The sequence below is a fragment of the Cygnus olor genome, chromosome 1, assembly GCF_009769625.2.
Source record: "Cygnus olor isolate bCygOlo1 chromosome 1, bCygOlo1.pri.v2, whole genome shotgun sequence".
NCBI classification, from domain to species: domain Eukaryota; kingdom Metazoa; phylum Chordata; class Aves; order Anseriformes; family Anatidae; genus Cygnus; species Cygnus olor.
The window spans coordinates 113,166,564-113,182,673 of record NC_049169.1 but is presented as its reverse complement, the minus strand read 5'-3'; the positions used below and the strand labels follow the sequence as shown (position 1 = coordinate 113,182,673).

The 16,110-nt window shown below is 37.1% G+C and overlaps 1 protein-coding gene across 1 annotated transcript in view; it reads left to right on the top strand.

Moving 5' to 3' along the window:
• The window catches only part of HLCS (holocarboxylase synthetase), a 126,427-nt gene that overhangs the window by 96,309 nt on the left and 14,008 nt on the right, over positions 1-16,110 (top strand).

The window sequence follows — 16,110 nt, the reverse complement described above, 5'->3', positions numbered from 1 at the left end:
TGAAGAACAGGATTGAATATATGATTAGCTATCAAAGTCCATATGCATTTAAAGGTGCGAAAGCATGAAAAAGTCATTAATTTCTTTTGTGTTTGTATATTATTTAATGTGATAAAATGTATAGTTTAGTTCAAGTTGTTCTGTTGTAAGCAGTCTTGCTTCTCTATGGTATGGATGTGAGATCTGGATATCGTATAGATAGCACTTCCAGGAGTCAGAGAAACTTCTAAAATTTGCTGTGTACCTTGCCTTGAATGATCTGCCATAACAAATGCTGTGGTGTTACTGTTCATCTGTTGCACAACTAGTGAAACACTAGTTGGCCTTGACATTCAGTAGAGATGGATGGTGAATGGAAGTCTGGGTGACCCCTATACAGAGGCCGAGAACTAGACATCTAGAAGGTGCAAATGCCCTGAAGCAGTTGTAACAGTGCTTTTCAGCATGTAACAGTAGATTAGTTTATGGTTAGAACTGCTGCCAGACATTCGTTGTACTCTAAAGCAAAGGCAAAGCGTGTTTTGAGTGATAGCAATGAGCTGTGGTGTTGAAGTAGAATAAAGAGCAAAGAAAAATATCGTAGCAGTAGACGTGCCTACAAGGCATGTGACAATGTCGGATTTCTGGAATATGAAGCCTACGTTTGTGGGGGAATTAGAGGTTTTACATGAAACCTTTTCCTGTAGTAGTTTTGCAGTCATTTGCAAATCCAATGTTTGATTTGTTTCTCTGACACTGAAGTGCTTTCATATTTGACCATGGGTTGTATGATAAACATGACAATTATAACTCCATCTTAGATCGTTGTGCTGTTGTCTTTGATTTTATACACACATTTAAATACGCATTATTGATCTGTGTCATCAGTGAGATTAGAAATAGTATAGGCAGGCCTTCACTGCCTGTGTAGCAAGAGTACAAAACCCATTCAGAGCCCAAGCAAAGCACATCCTTCAAGTTGCTCCATCTGAGGGACTCCGGTGAACATGTAGAGCTTTTCATAACGTTACTTATGCAGGACAAGTAGCACATAGAGAAGCATACAGCAGTAGTAGTGTAGAACAGTAGTGCCCAAATGTCACTAAATGTATCATTTTTCAGAAATTGCACCTAAATATTCAAAACTACTTGAAGAGAAGGACTAGGATAAGAATTTCAATATTATTCTTCTCCCCTTTGCCACGTACAGTTTTTCTTATCAGGACAGTGATAGTTTATCCTCTTCAGCTTCTAGTTTCTCTTTCAGTGATTAATATATAAATATGCTTTTTTGCTTATGTAAATGGAGTCCAAACTGAACTTTGCCATGCCCGTGCCATCCTCATATGACAGCCCAATACACAGTCCCCACGTGGGTAAAAGAATGCTTGTAAGGACTGCAGAGCCTTTGTGGCAATAGAAACTTAATCCCAGTTTGTCTGGGAAAGTGGCAGCCATGAGAACAGCTGCGTTTCATGAGGCCTCATGGCAAAATGCCTTGCAAATAATGTTTTCACTGAGTTGCAAGACAACCAAAACTGTTAGTATATAGTCCAGAGATGTTAATCAGCCATGCAAATGACTTTGTGTTCATATAAGAGTCCACATCTGTAATTGAGTATTACTTCTTTAAAGTCCTTTAATCTGCATTGAATGCTGGTTAACTGGATTATCAAAAATTTTCCACTAGGAAAGGTCTGTGGGATTTTATTGATGTGCACATGTACTTGGCAACAAAGGGATGGCTAAGGGAGAAAATTAGTTTTGATTGCAAAACTTTTTTTTTCAGCTTCTGAAATCAGTTAATTTGTGTGTGTGTGTTTCTGTATAGCTATAGCATATTACAAGTTGTGTTTGGATTTGCTGCTCACTGTGTATGTTCCATTTGGAAAGAATTGCTTAAGTTATAGGGGGTTTTGCTTAACGGATGGATAAATAAAGCATTCTTCTGCTCTCACATTTTATGTTTTGCAGTCTCCTTTCTAAAATTCAGTTATCTTTTCTTGTGTCGTAAAAGCTAATGAATAAATTGAAGTTCATTTATAAATTCATCAAACTCTTCAATAACAAATATAAATGTTCATGTCAGAGAAGGGATGAAGTGTGATAAATAAGCAGAGATGTATTTTATGTAAGTTTCCAATATTTTTTTTATGATAGTGAGGCTTTAGAAATGCATTTCAACAGAGAACTTCACAATGTGTTTAATGATTTTGGAAGCCACCTTGCTGTATCTGATATTGGAATAGGTAATATTATTTTATCACTTGAAATATGTAACTTAAGGAAGATTGTTTTTAATATTAAAAATTTTATAGTCACTTTCAAAAATGGATAGTTATATGCATAATTTATTTTAAAAATAAGAGTACACTAATCAGGGAGCATGCAAATGTAATTTGACAATATCCGACTGTTCAGTTGCTGCATTAGGTAGGAAAATTGTGGTTTATTAAAAAAAATAATTTTCATCTTTTTTTGTTGTTACACTGCTAAGAATTTCCAGGTAGCGTCACGCTGTATATGTGTACCTCGTACTTTCCGTTTGAGAGTTAAGCTCCTTTTGTTGTATTTGGCTTGCATCACTGCATATCTCAGCTTTCAGGGTTTGTGTAAAGGTAGAACAAAATCCCCACCAGAGAATTAGGTTATGTTCTATATATTGACAGAGGTCTATTTGATCATGTCTGCATTTGATTTTGGAATGAATGTTCCATTTCTTGCAGCATATAAGATTATCTGTGTATAAAGTATTCTGCCTGAGTTGGGTACTTAACATATATCTTGCCTGTTAGGAAACTTCAGGCTCTGCTTAAGTTCTGATGTATAGCCGTGGAATTAATGTAACACTTCTGCAAGTTGATACCTGAAACAGCTTAGTCTATATACCTCGAAAATGCCATTAGAATTCCAGAAAACCTGTATGTTTATGATAGGAACATGTTCATGATAAGAAGCCATATGTTCTGTGATAGGCAATTCATTTCCTGGTCTCACAATTCAGTTCTTTCTGTTTGTCTGTTCTGTTAATACTAGTGGGAACTTTGCGTGTGAGAGAGAATCATTTCTCTCTGGTGGATTGACTGCAAAGATAAAAGATCTGCCATCACTGTCTGAGCCTTGTATTTTACCTGAACTCAGCCTTGTCGAGCTACAGTATGCAAACTCCAACTCCATTTGTATTTCTCTCATTGAATCATTTGAGCACCCTAGTGATGGATCAAGTGCTGGAAGTCATACAAACACAAAAAAAAAAGATGGTTCCTCACTGAGAGATTACAAAATTTATGCAAGAAAAAGACCTACAAGGATGTAAGAATCACTGAGAGTGAAAAGGGTCTCAAAAGTCAACACAAGTAGCTTATATTTGTTGCAATAGAGGTGTCCTGTAAAAGAAAACAAGGATGATCAGAAGTTGAAATTTACTTTTATTTTGGTTGGATCAGAATACTGTGTTCTGTTGTGTTAGGCCTATGCACAGCTTTAAAAAGTCAAAATTATTCACAGAGTACTTGTTGAAAAAAACACTGTGATAAAAACACCTGAAAGGAAAACAATTTGCCACCGCAATTTTATTTATTCTTTGAAGAGTTTCGTGTTAAAATTTTGTTAGTGGAGAAAAGGAAAGATGATTATTTCTTTTTCAGTGATCTTTTTCTTTGTAGATGATTAACTTTGTAGCATCACAGTTGAAATGTTTATACACCCTTCTTAAAACTAAGACCCATGTGGAGCGTGCTATTACAAAAGATCTTCCAAGTCTTAAAGCAGGTTATATATGACATATTGGACTTTATTCTATCCAAGATCCCTTACTATTTACAGAATATGGTCACCTTTTGCATAACAGCTTCTGGGGTTGTGAAATTGCTCTATTTTTTCCAAAAATCCAAATGCTTTGCCTAGGCATGATAAGTTGGCATCTAATCATCACAAAAGAGGGAAAAGTACTCAATAAGATAATCTTGTTACATTGTTTTGGCAAGACCAAAAGCCAAATTAGCAAATGACATTTGTTTATACAGCTTATGGATTCACATAGGACTGGACATACTGACCTCGATTTTATTAACAAGGTATTCAACACAGTTTGTTCTTCAGAGCTCAGCTTAGCACTCAGAGAGAGTGAAAAGTAGTTCTCTAAAATTACTTCCTTAATCTAGGCTAATATACCATTTATGTAATTGCTTTTTACCTTTTCTTTTTCTTTTCTTTTTTCCAAATAAAGGAATTTAAGATGCTACAGCTAATGCTTCCATTTTAACTACAATATGAGGACACGTTTAATTGACTGGCTTGTTTCCATTTCTAATGTATTTGTAGTTGTTCTTCTCTTAGCCATAATTCAGTTTAATCTTTGTATAAGGTGAGTGGCTTCTAAAGTGTTGTTGAAGATTACAGTTACCCATCTCCTTGCTTGGAGTTTCAGCATCACAGATCATATTTGCATTGTCAGATGTATGCATTTGAAAAGACTCCTTGTGTTTTTCTGATTTCACATAGCAATGTTGATAGAGTCATAGAATCATCTAGCTTGGAAAAGACCTTCAAGGTCACCAAGTCCAAGCATCAACCTGCCCTACCAAGTCCCATCACTAAACCATGTCCCTTAGTGCCATGACCACACATCTCTTAAATACCTCTAGGGATGGGGACTCCACCACTTCCCTGGGCAGCCTGCTCCAATGCTTGACCATTCTTTCCGGGAAGAAATTCTTTCTGACATCCTACCTAAACATCTCCTGGCGCAACTTGAGGCCGTTTCCTCACATCCTATCGCTTGTCATCTGAGAAAAGAGACCGACACCCTCCTCACAGCAACCTTCTTTCAGGTAGTTGTAGAGAGCGATGAGGTCTCCCCTCAGCCTCCACTTCTCCAGGCTAAACAACTTCAGTTTCCTCAGTCACTCCTCGTAACTCTTCTAGTCCCTTCATCTTCTTCATACTTGTTTATGTCGCGTGGGGCTTCAGTGATTCTGCTGATTCACTTACCAGGCCAGACTGCTGAGGGTTCCTATCTGCCGATGCTTCAGTATGACTCAGGCATTGTCATTATGATTTGAGTGACAAGAATTGAGGGTATACTTGCTGAAACTGAAGTTGGTTGGGAGGAGCTATAAGATTATGGGAAGGTAGGTTTCAGGTTCTAAACAATCTTGATGAATTAAAGAATGGCCTGAAATAAATAGGATGCAGGTCATTATGGGTAAGTGTGACAAATAATTAAATGAAGATAGGGTGGCTAGGTATCACTTTTCAAGAGAGGTTCTGGAAGGGTGAGCCAGGAATTGAATGGGGGGAGTGAAGGAGTCTTACTGTTGTAACCAAAGGAGGTGAGGGCTGAGATGGAAATATGCACAAAAGTGCTTTTGAAAACTGCCACATGTATAAAATGTACAGAGTAATCCTTCAGGTGTTCTACTTAACACTGAGAGTGCTTAACTGGAGTTACTGGTCCAGTTTTCAGCACCAGGTTTCTACTGTTAGAGCACTGACCTGTTGTTAGATTAGTATTTTAGCTTGCTTCCATGCAGCTGTGGCTTATTTTGTCAGGATTACAAATCTGGGTACTGGGAGATAGCCTTCTGCAGGTATGGTGGATTTTCACTTTGCACAAATGTGATAGACATTGATTTTTCTCTCCCATGTATGCATTCATTTCTGACAATAGAGTTTTTGCATAGTACCCTATATGTCTGTGCTGATACTTCCCATTTAAGACATTCTTCCCAGTTGATTTTTTCCCTTCTCCGGAGCTAAGACCATCCTAACCTTAGATAAAACCTTACTGTTTCATATAAAATAAAATATCCACCATGTCTGTCCCACAATTTCTTCTTGCTTAGTGCTAAGTACTGCTAAGAGTCATGGTATCATATAACTAATCCGCCAAGTCTTCCTCCTTCTCTTTGATGCTAGCTTCTATTGCATGTGATCCAAATGTATCTGCTGATTCCCTTACTAGCCCAGAACACCTCTGCTGTGGCTTCACATCTGACAGAGCTTCAGTACAACTCAAGTGTCAAGTGTCTACTGAATACCTGTTTTGCAGAAATGTATCAGTAAACCAGAATGAGGAAAAGCTTGTATTTTGCTTTTGCTTTACAGCTAAAGCATGCACAAAAAAGGGGGTGAAGGAGGAGCCAGAGGCCTTTCAGGAGGTTCAGTAAGAGTTTATAACAGGTTTCTCGTATTACTCTTTGAGTACTGATCACATATCTGACAAGCAAATCAAAACACATCCACCTGAAACCTAGTAACAGACAAAAGGATTTGGGATGAGATCCTAGCTGTTGAGATACTACAACAGAGAAACACTGCAGTACAGATAGGGAGGAGGGAGAAATGGCAGGGGGTGGTTCCTCGTGCAGCTTGTTTTGTTTTTCATACAAGAAAGTTGAAATGCTATTTATAGCGATATATTGTTAGAATTTAACATGCTATGCTTGTCAGTTTTCACAAGTAATTCCTGGGTTTACTAAGGTAGTGCAAGAACGAAAGGCATTTTTTCTTGGCTATGTATTTGATGATATTTGGTATATTCAAGCTTCATCATCCACTATGTGCAAATACCAGTGATCATTGCTCAGAAAAGTGGCAAAATGCCAAGATCCAACTGTAGATAGATTCACCTGGGGGCCTATTTGGTTTCTTGCCCCCCTAGCCCTTGCTGCTTATGCAGCACGCGGGATCCAGATGCACAGACCAGAAGGGTTGTGCAGCCCTCCACACTTGTGTGTAAGCTCTCTCCAGTTCAGTTCAAGGCTTTACCCATTCATCTGCCTCTCATGATGAGAGGTATTTGTATGCATTTGATTGTCGTAAAGTGAGCGTTACTTTGAACTTTACAGACTTGGGAAGTAACTGCTTCTCTTGCATTTGAAGAATTGGAAATAACAAGGCTACAAGGGGACCTTTGGATTTTCTCCTGCCAGCCCTGACAAAGAAAATCCACTGTTTTGGGATTTAAATATCGGCTACATTTTGTGTTGAGTCTGTGGTTAAAGTCTACATTATGATGACTGTTTCTGGAGTCTACAGAGGATGCTGTGGCCAGCATAAAGTAACTTCCTTATTTTGAAATCCATTCTTAATCACCCATGAAATTAACTATTGGAGTCTGCCTTCAAGTTGGCACAGTCTAATAGTAAGGGTTTTAAAAATATTTAACAACATATTTGGAAACAGAACTTTTCTGTTCCTTATTTATATGTTTTTGGATGTTGGCTCTTGCATGAGAAAAGTGCTGTATGCTTTAATACTGAATTTAGAAATCTTGTGGTTTCTGTTGGCACTATGAGGGAGCAGCTAGCATAAGTCTGTGATAGTTGATGAGAGCATTTTTGTGTTTTAATTATTAGACACACGAATACAGAGCCAACTGAATTCAGCTATTGTGTTTATTGCCTTTTTTATTCACCATAAAAAACCAATAATTTTTCTGGATTACTATCTCTAACATGATATGCAACTTGAAATCAGAAGAAAGCTGAAGCATTGTTAGTTCTTTATTCACAAAGGGAACAAGAAATTGCAGAAAAAAATCTATTGTGGGATGTTGAAGTGTGATGTTCTGGATTTATAACCCAGCTAAATGTTGCAGCTCAACAATAAATTAGGAGTGTATATAGTACTTTTGTGCCTCGTGAAAGTATTAGTTAGGATACCCCAAGTTCCAAAATGCATCTATGAGGCATTGCATGGCTTAACAAAGGGAAAGCACAAGCTTGATGACAAAGGTAGCTTGGTAACGGGACCTGAGTCTTCAGGGGAAAACTAACATGTATGAAAGCCCAGCTGAGGTACCATGGATGGGTATGCTTCAACGCTGAAGTGATTCAAAACCTTAGCACTTGCATATATTTGAAGAAACTTCTATGAATAGGTTAAAAGTACCCCCCAAAAATGTTATTTTTTTAAAGGAAAAAAGATGTCATTTCAGACAAATTAATTCCTCCATTTCTTAGCAAATACTGGCTAAGAATACTGACAATACTGAATCTGTATTTGCCATGAGAAGTTGTGTATGTGGAAAGTATCTGGGAAGTGCCAGGCAATAATGCCTTTAAAAATAATTCTGTAAACATCATTATCTGAACAGAGTGTTTCAAATAACTAAAATTTTAGACCTATATTGCCAGTTCCTAAGAATTTCTCAAAACCTGTCTTCCACCGGAACACTTTTTCTTTAAACAAATTATCTTTTCAGTTTTGCATTAAATTGTTCCTTGTGCATTAATCTCTTACATTTTACTTAAGAATTTTCTAGATGCTACATTAAGGTTTTTTTGAATGAAGAAGAAAAAAACATCTGGCATTTTTGTCTGTGGGAGTTCTGCTATTAAATTCTGTGCTTATTGACATTTTTAGAAGAAATACAGTGCATTTGATTGGTTTTGTACGTATTAGTAATACCTTCTTGAAAGTTTTCATATTTCACAGGGCCTGCTGGAAAAAAAATACACACAAGTAAAACAATTATGGTTTACCTGCCAGTTTATGAAGTCATAGTTGTTTTGTAATGTTTGTAACACCTGGGCAAAATTCTCAGGATTTGTTTAATGCCAAATAACATGTCAAATTACCATCTGCTTGGCAGTGCTTGTAACATACATTGTACAATGTAGCGCATATTATAGAAATAAGAATATGAGTAGGCATTTAGAACTTGCAAGAAGTTCTATGTGTGTTTTTAAATTACATAAATTTTAGACCAGCTGATAGTAATCCATACAGTGGTCAAAGGTATGTGACTTATTTTTATATACAGCGTTGATCTAAATCATGGTTTTACTCTTCAGCAGCAGCAGAAATGTAAAAGCAGTATAGTCTAAAAACAAACAACTTAAAGAATGATAATTAATGAGAAGCATATGAACAATGTAAAATTGAGACTCCGATGCTTTAGGCCAATGAAAACAATGCCAATTAAAAAATTGCTTAAATTTTCAGTTGTTTTTCATGTTAAAAATGTTTTTCAGAAAGAGTGTTTACATGGCTGACAGGTCCCCTAGAGGTAAATCTAATCTATAGACCAAAAGAAATGTTGAACAGTATAAAAACACGTTACCTCTTGTTTTAATTTGGGAAAACTTGTGAGTGTGCCTTTATAAAGAGGAGGAAAAAAAAAAACACACACAAACAAAAACCCACAATATTTTTCATTTAGTGCTGGATTAGGAACTCTAGAAATTTGCTACATCCTAAGTTTATAACAACAGCCACCTCACTGTCATAAACCACCACAGTCTAGATTTGGAGCACATCACCTTTGCAGTCATAAAATAAAAGAAATAAAAGCAAATCACAGAGGAAAATTCAAACGCTTTTAGAGCATTTCTCTTTAGTATAAATTACTTCTGTGATTTAAAGTATTGTTTTTGATGAAATTTTCAGTACTAAAAGGATAACAGAAAAAAACTGAGTACAAGTAAAACAAGTGGTGTAGTTAATTTTGTAGGTCTTTTACAGTTATTTAGCAATGAATGAATTTTTGCTGAAATTATTCAATTTTTTTCCAGTTTTCACTGAGAACCTCTGTGGAGCATCTGGGGAGGGTAGCAAGGTAGTTTCTGCGCAGCAGAATTCTTTTGCATGCTCATTTTAATTTTCATGTTATGTCCAATGTCTGTTGTTCCACATTAACCCTAAGTATCTGGCTGGCTACTTGGGAGTAACTTCATCTACTTCAGTGTGGAAAGTGGCAACTATTTAACACCATGTATGATTTAAGACAGGAAATGAAGGACTGTCTTACAAAAATTTTGTAAGGAAATGTAATTACCCAGACTAGAATTTGGCTAGAATGCAAAGTTAAAACTGCTGTCAATGCAAAAAGTTCTCTTTGTTATTTTATATGAAAGGTGACTTTAAAGAAGATTGTATGAATTCAGCACTGCCATTGATTACTTTTTAGATCCTGATGCTTGAGTTTGCTCACACTGTAAGTTGGTAAATGCAATGCTAAGTTAAAATAAATTTGCTCCCTTATTGAGATGTTACTGTTTCTTGCCGTACTATGTGGGGTTACTTTAAGGTTTCCCTCTTAGATGATGACCAAGCTTGTACACTTTCATCTAATGAAGTGTGACGAAATTACTGATAGAAGTGACATAACAACAAGCTGCATTGATCTGTAAGTTTGAATTATTTTTTCAGCATCTGTACCATCCTTTGCTTTGGACAAGAGTAGTTAGATCTGGTTTTGATCAATATGTTTATAACTTTTTATTCCGCTCTGAAGATTCTGTTCTGAACATGTTATGATAAATGTGTTTCACTGCATTGCAGTAACTATTCAGTTCTTATATCTTGGCATTGGAGTTCATTTTTTAATGAAATCAGTTTCATTTCCATTTATTCTATGTTAAATTTTTGGTATGCTTCAGGTAGCATTTTCAAATAAAGAAAGGTCACGAATTGAAAAGGTTACTTTTTACAAGGTAAAAAAAAGTTCAAAATGATGTGTGGGGGAGTTTGCTTTTCAAATTAGAAATTGAAACAACTTAAACTCCTAGACTCTCTTCACATCTCCCGTGGAAACTCCCTCCTTTACTGTAACTTTGTGGTCTTGATGATATTCACAGAGAAGCTGATTTACTGAATAAAGAAGTTCTTTAAGTTTTGAGTTTTGGAACATTACCAGTATGTCTGAACCCAGGTTTCAAATTTTACTGGCATTTTGTTGGCAAACCAATTTTTTGGAGTCCCTTCTTATTTGGGTATGTTTCCTGACACCTTTGGCTGTATGGTACTGTGTTTTAAAATTCTCTTTTTCTTTTTTTAAGAGGAAAAGCCTATAAACATATACAGAGGATTAATTATAAAATATCTGGTATAAAAATAGAGAGACAAGAAAATTACCAGCTGAAACATGCAGTGAGCAGAAAAAAAAGAGCATTTAATGGTAGTTTTACCCTGTCTGTTCAGCAGGCCTGATTCTCAAAGCAATTCCACAAGCAAAGCATGTACTATTCTGAGGCTGTAATATGGTAATTTAAATCAAGCCTAAGTACATGTGTGGTCAGAAGGAGATGGTTTGGTCTTCCCTTCTATCCACTGGCCTTTTTTTACTGTTGCTTCCCTTTTGCCAACAGCAATGTTCACTTCTGGTGAGGCAGATTAGAGCATTGATCCAGCTGAAAAATAACTCACATGACTTACATGCCCTACTTACAATCTTCCTATGTAATGCAATTTTGTTTAAACTATATTGTTATTAGTGCACTGCTCTACAAGACTTGCCAACTAGCCAAAGTATATATAAGTCGCTAACCTATGTATCAATAGATATCATAGTATCAATAGATTATTCCTTGCTGAAAATGTCACGACTAATATAGGACTATCTTTTTTTGGTAGTATTTATGGCTGTAAGGTACAAGAAACTAGCAGTCCAAGTTTCCAGTACTATTTTAGTTTTCCACAAGTCTCAGACATTGTAATCCCTTATGCATTTTCACAGTGATGTAGGATATTAATATATCTAAAGAGATCAAAGAGAATTTGATACTAAGTGGTCCTTTCTGTACTAACGTTGCTACAGGGAAATCCACTATAACGTGAAAGAAGCTATGAATTTTTGCAATAGAACACAAGAGTGCATTCATGTAATAGTGTATTCTGGCACATATATTGCCTGCTGGATATAGGCAAAGTTATAACAGTGCAGAGCAGTAAGTTTCCTATCATTTAAATAAGACTCGCGAGGATTAACAGTTTAGGTGTTCTTCTACCTGTCTCAACTCTGTGAGTCAATCTTGTGGGGGATTGTGTATTGCACCTGGTCATATATAAAATACTGCATGGAAAGTGGAAGATGGATAAAGTTAAGTGTTAATTTAGGTTAGTAAGCATGTGAAAATAACTTCAATGTAGGATCCTATTTGGGATAGGGAATTCCAGTGAACAGCCTCTGGACTAAACTCTTAATTCAGTAATTAATAGCTAATGGCTGGCTGCTGACTGATTTTAAGCAGCTTTCAAGGATGGAAAGGATACCAGGTTTCTGTATATTTCCTTGAATCAAAGAATCATTGCGGTTGGAAGAGATCCCCGAAGGTCTCTAGTCAACCCCCCCTGCTTTTAAGCAGGATCAACAGTGAATTGAGACCAGCTAGATCAGGGTCTAGTCAGGTCCTGAAAACCTCCAAGGAAAGAGATACTCCACAACTTCTGTGGGCATCCTGTTCAGTGCTTAGTTATTATCCTCATAGCTCAGTGTCATTTGCAAACTTGACAGAAGTGCATGTCATCTCCTCCAGGTCATTGGTAAATATATTAAGATGACAAACGGGATAGATCTCAGGATAAACCCCTGAAGAACTGCAGTTGTAAGCAGCCTTCAGGTAAAGTACAAACTAATTTCAGAATCCAGGCATTTTTTTCTTAACTGATAGTGGACCCATCTAGACCACAGTGACCAAACTGGAATACGAGGGTGCTGTGTAAGACCATCTTGAACTCCAGTCATCTGGGACTTCCTCTGATCTCTGTGACCATGATGATAGAAAATAACCTTGACATGACATCAGCCAGCTCTCTCAACACTCTCGTATGCATCCCATCTGCTCTCATAAACTTGAGTGAGTCAAGATTTCTCAAGAGATTTATGATGTCAATCCGCTTTTACTGCTTTTTGTTGTTGTTATTTTTTCTGCTCTTTGAACCCTATCTCTATGCATAGAGGTCTGGGAGACCTTGTTGGTGAAGACCAAGTCAAAGAATGCATTTAATAACTCAGCCTTATCTATATCCATTGTGTTTTTGTTCCAGTCAGCTGTGAGCCCTCATTTTCCTTGTTTATTCTTAAAACGTAGCAGTAGAAGTTCTTGACCCTTTTCTTGCCAGTTTCTACCATGCTTGGGCTTTGGCTTTCCTCACATCATCATTGCTTGTCTGGAGAGTATTTCTGCATTTCTTCTTTCTAGCCTATTCTTTCTTCCATCTCTTGCGTATGTTCTTTTTGCAGTCATGCATTCCTGTTTTAGCCAAACAAGGCTCCTTGTTCATCTGCCTGTTTTCCAAAGTATTCTAATGAGCTGTTGTGTTTGCAGGAGGTTGTCTTTAAAGACCAGGTCTGCTGAGCTCCTTTTGCCCTTCACCTATAAGATTCCACCTATCAGTTCCCTGAATAAACTGAATTCTCCTCTTGTGAAATCCAGGGTTTGTACTCTGTTACTTACCTTCCTTATTCCCCTCAGGATTTTGAACAGCACTGAGCCATGGTTGCTACAGCCAAGGCTGCCACAGCTTATCACTTCCACAACTAGCTCTCCCTTGTTTGTAGCAAATCAAGGAGCTGATCGTCTGACATTTGTGTTAAGAGTTTGTCTCTAGCACCCTCCAGAAGTCACCTGGATTGCTTGCAGCCCACTTAATGGATGCCAGGGAGATCAGAGTCTCCCATAAGAATCAGGATCTGTAGTCTGCAGATGTCCTCAAATTGCTCTAAAAATTTTTTTCCCCTTCTTCCTTCTGGTCTGTAACAATTTCCCTGTCTCCATGATGTCATTCTTGCTGGCTTCTCCTCTGATCATGGTCCACCAGCCCTCAATCAGCCTACTGCCTACATTACAGAAAAATGCCTTATGTTTTAGCTGTTCCTTCAGGATTTCATGTTCTCTTGAAAACAGGCTTCCGGGTAGGCAACAGAGACCCAAATCAGTGCTGCCACTAGGGAAGGTCTCACAGAGTGGACTCGAGACCTGTTATGCTTGGCCAGCATGCCCTCTAGCAGGCCATTCAGGATGCACAGCGTGGAATCAGACACAGCACTGTGCAGTTAAAGTCTATGAATTGTAAATGGATGGCAATGAAGAGTTTAGGAAAGATTCTATTGGCCACACTGCTTATTTTCAAACTAGACATAATGGAGAGAAACAGTGGTTATAAAGAAGTAAGGCAAGTGTTTGCTCCACCTTTTTGTTCAAAGTAATGCAAGAAACTGATCAAGAGACCTTTCCATTTGACTAAACATTGAAAGTTTTGTTTTTATGTTGTTTTATAATTCTCTGCGTAAATAGTAGTTACGAACAAGCTATCTGAGAGTGAGATTTTCAGGCAAGAAACTTGGGAGTGAAGTGACTTCATAACTTACCCTCTTGTGCCCAGGTATTTTAACATCTGGAATGTAATGCTGCCTCTTGTAATACCTCTGCAATACTGTAACACAGCAGGATGCATTAATGAGAATTTCAACCTTAAACCCACAACATCAATGAAATTTATAGTTGTCAGGCTGTTAACATTATTCAAAACATAGTTTTTGTGGTTTCAATTCCCATATTACATTCATGTAGGAAGAAAAGTCATTGTGTTGACTAGTCATGAAGACAGATACTTTCTTCGACTTGAAATTTCTATAAAACAATTGCGTATTGTTTATTATTCTTGACACCATTCATAGGTTGTGTTACAGGGTGGTGGGTTGTGTGTATACAATCTCTCTCTTAATCTTTCAATTGTTTTAATATTCCTGAGTACCAAAAGTGCCTTGCTTACATTTTGGAAAAAAACACAAAAATGTTCAAAGCAGAGAACAGAAATTTACCTAAAATTCAAGTATCTTCTTCTATGATCATGTAAATGCTGTCCGATATCCTTCCTGATGCATAAATTTGTTTTCAGATGTTTCATGTTCTGTATCTCAGTATGTTCTTTTGACCTGAAGTGTAGAGCAAGCCAGAAAAAAAAAAAAAAAAAAAAAGAATTTCATGAAAGCAAAAATTTAGGGGAAAAATATGTTGAACATTGTGACTAAGTTACTCTGCAGAAAAATGAAATAGTTAAGTCTGCAACTGATTAAGTTGAAAGAAAAGAGGGGAAGTCAATATGTAAAAAAGTGCACGTACAGTTACTCTTTCTGGTAAGGAAAATACAAGTTGTGTCTCCCAGACAAAAAAACAACAACAACAAAAAAAACAAGCACACACAATTTACAAACCTCTGAAGTTGGAGGGGATTGTGGTTTTTTTTTGTTGTTGTTGTTTGTTTGTTTTGTTTTGTTTTTTTGTTTTTTGTTTTCTTTTACCATCATAGTCTTTATGGTAATTCCAGAACAATCTCAGGAAGTAGTAAAAATAAATCTATCTGTCCCTTGCTGTATCAGTCTGGGTATTAACAACTTCCCCATGTTGTGTCCGTCTTAAAGAATTTCTTCCTGACCCTTAAAAGCACAAACTCAGTCTCTGTGTTTAATATGTTGTTACCTGCTGCCAAGCCTCTAATAGCTACATTCATGTGTGCTGTTAATCATATCTCTTTGTTCTAAAACCTGTGTTTTGGATTCATAATTACTTTTTTTCCTGCTCTGATTATTTTCCTCCCATCATGGCAGCACATGACTTTTTTTTTGCCTATTTATAAACAAGTATGAATGGAGAAGAAACAGAAATCAGTGTATTTTGACAAAGCCTGTAATCTCTTCCTAACTGTACTTCCAAATTTAAATTAGATTTTCTTGTTGCAAAACCATGAACTTGCTGTTGTAACTGAAATCATGCTGTTCCCAGATGACAGTGCTGAAGCCACATGGGGGGCATAAAGAGCTGCCTAACATTTTCTGCTAGGTCCCAGCATAAGTGGAGGTGTATTTTTAATGCTGAAGGTAGATGGGTGATCCTGGTCTCAACGCCTAATCAATAGTGTCCAAAGGAAGGAATTATCAAACCATATTACATGTGAAACGGAAGGGGACTGGTAAAAAGATCTGGCTATTGCTGACTGATGATGTCTCACTGATTCTGTGGTACTGTGGAAAAACATCGTTGGGCCTGTTACGGCTTCGTCAGTTTTGGTTCAAGTATTTCAGACGAGTGAAGGCATTTATGATCCAGACTTTGCTTGGATCCTCAAATAACCTACCATTTTGATGATTATGAAAGCAAGTCAGCCATCTGAAAGCTATTCTGAAACTTTTTGCTACTGATGTCACCCCAGCAGTTACTAAAGCCCTACTTCGCAAACTGAAGCAGGAGAGATGGATGGTTCCTTAACTTGATGTCTGCCAAAATGTTTGTGCCTAGTGAGCAGTAGGGGTACGTTTCTGCTTGGAGCTGGTCCCTTCTGCTCAGGGATACTTGCTTGATTTCTGAACTTGAAAGGCCTCTCGTATGTATCTGAAATTCAGAG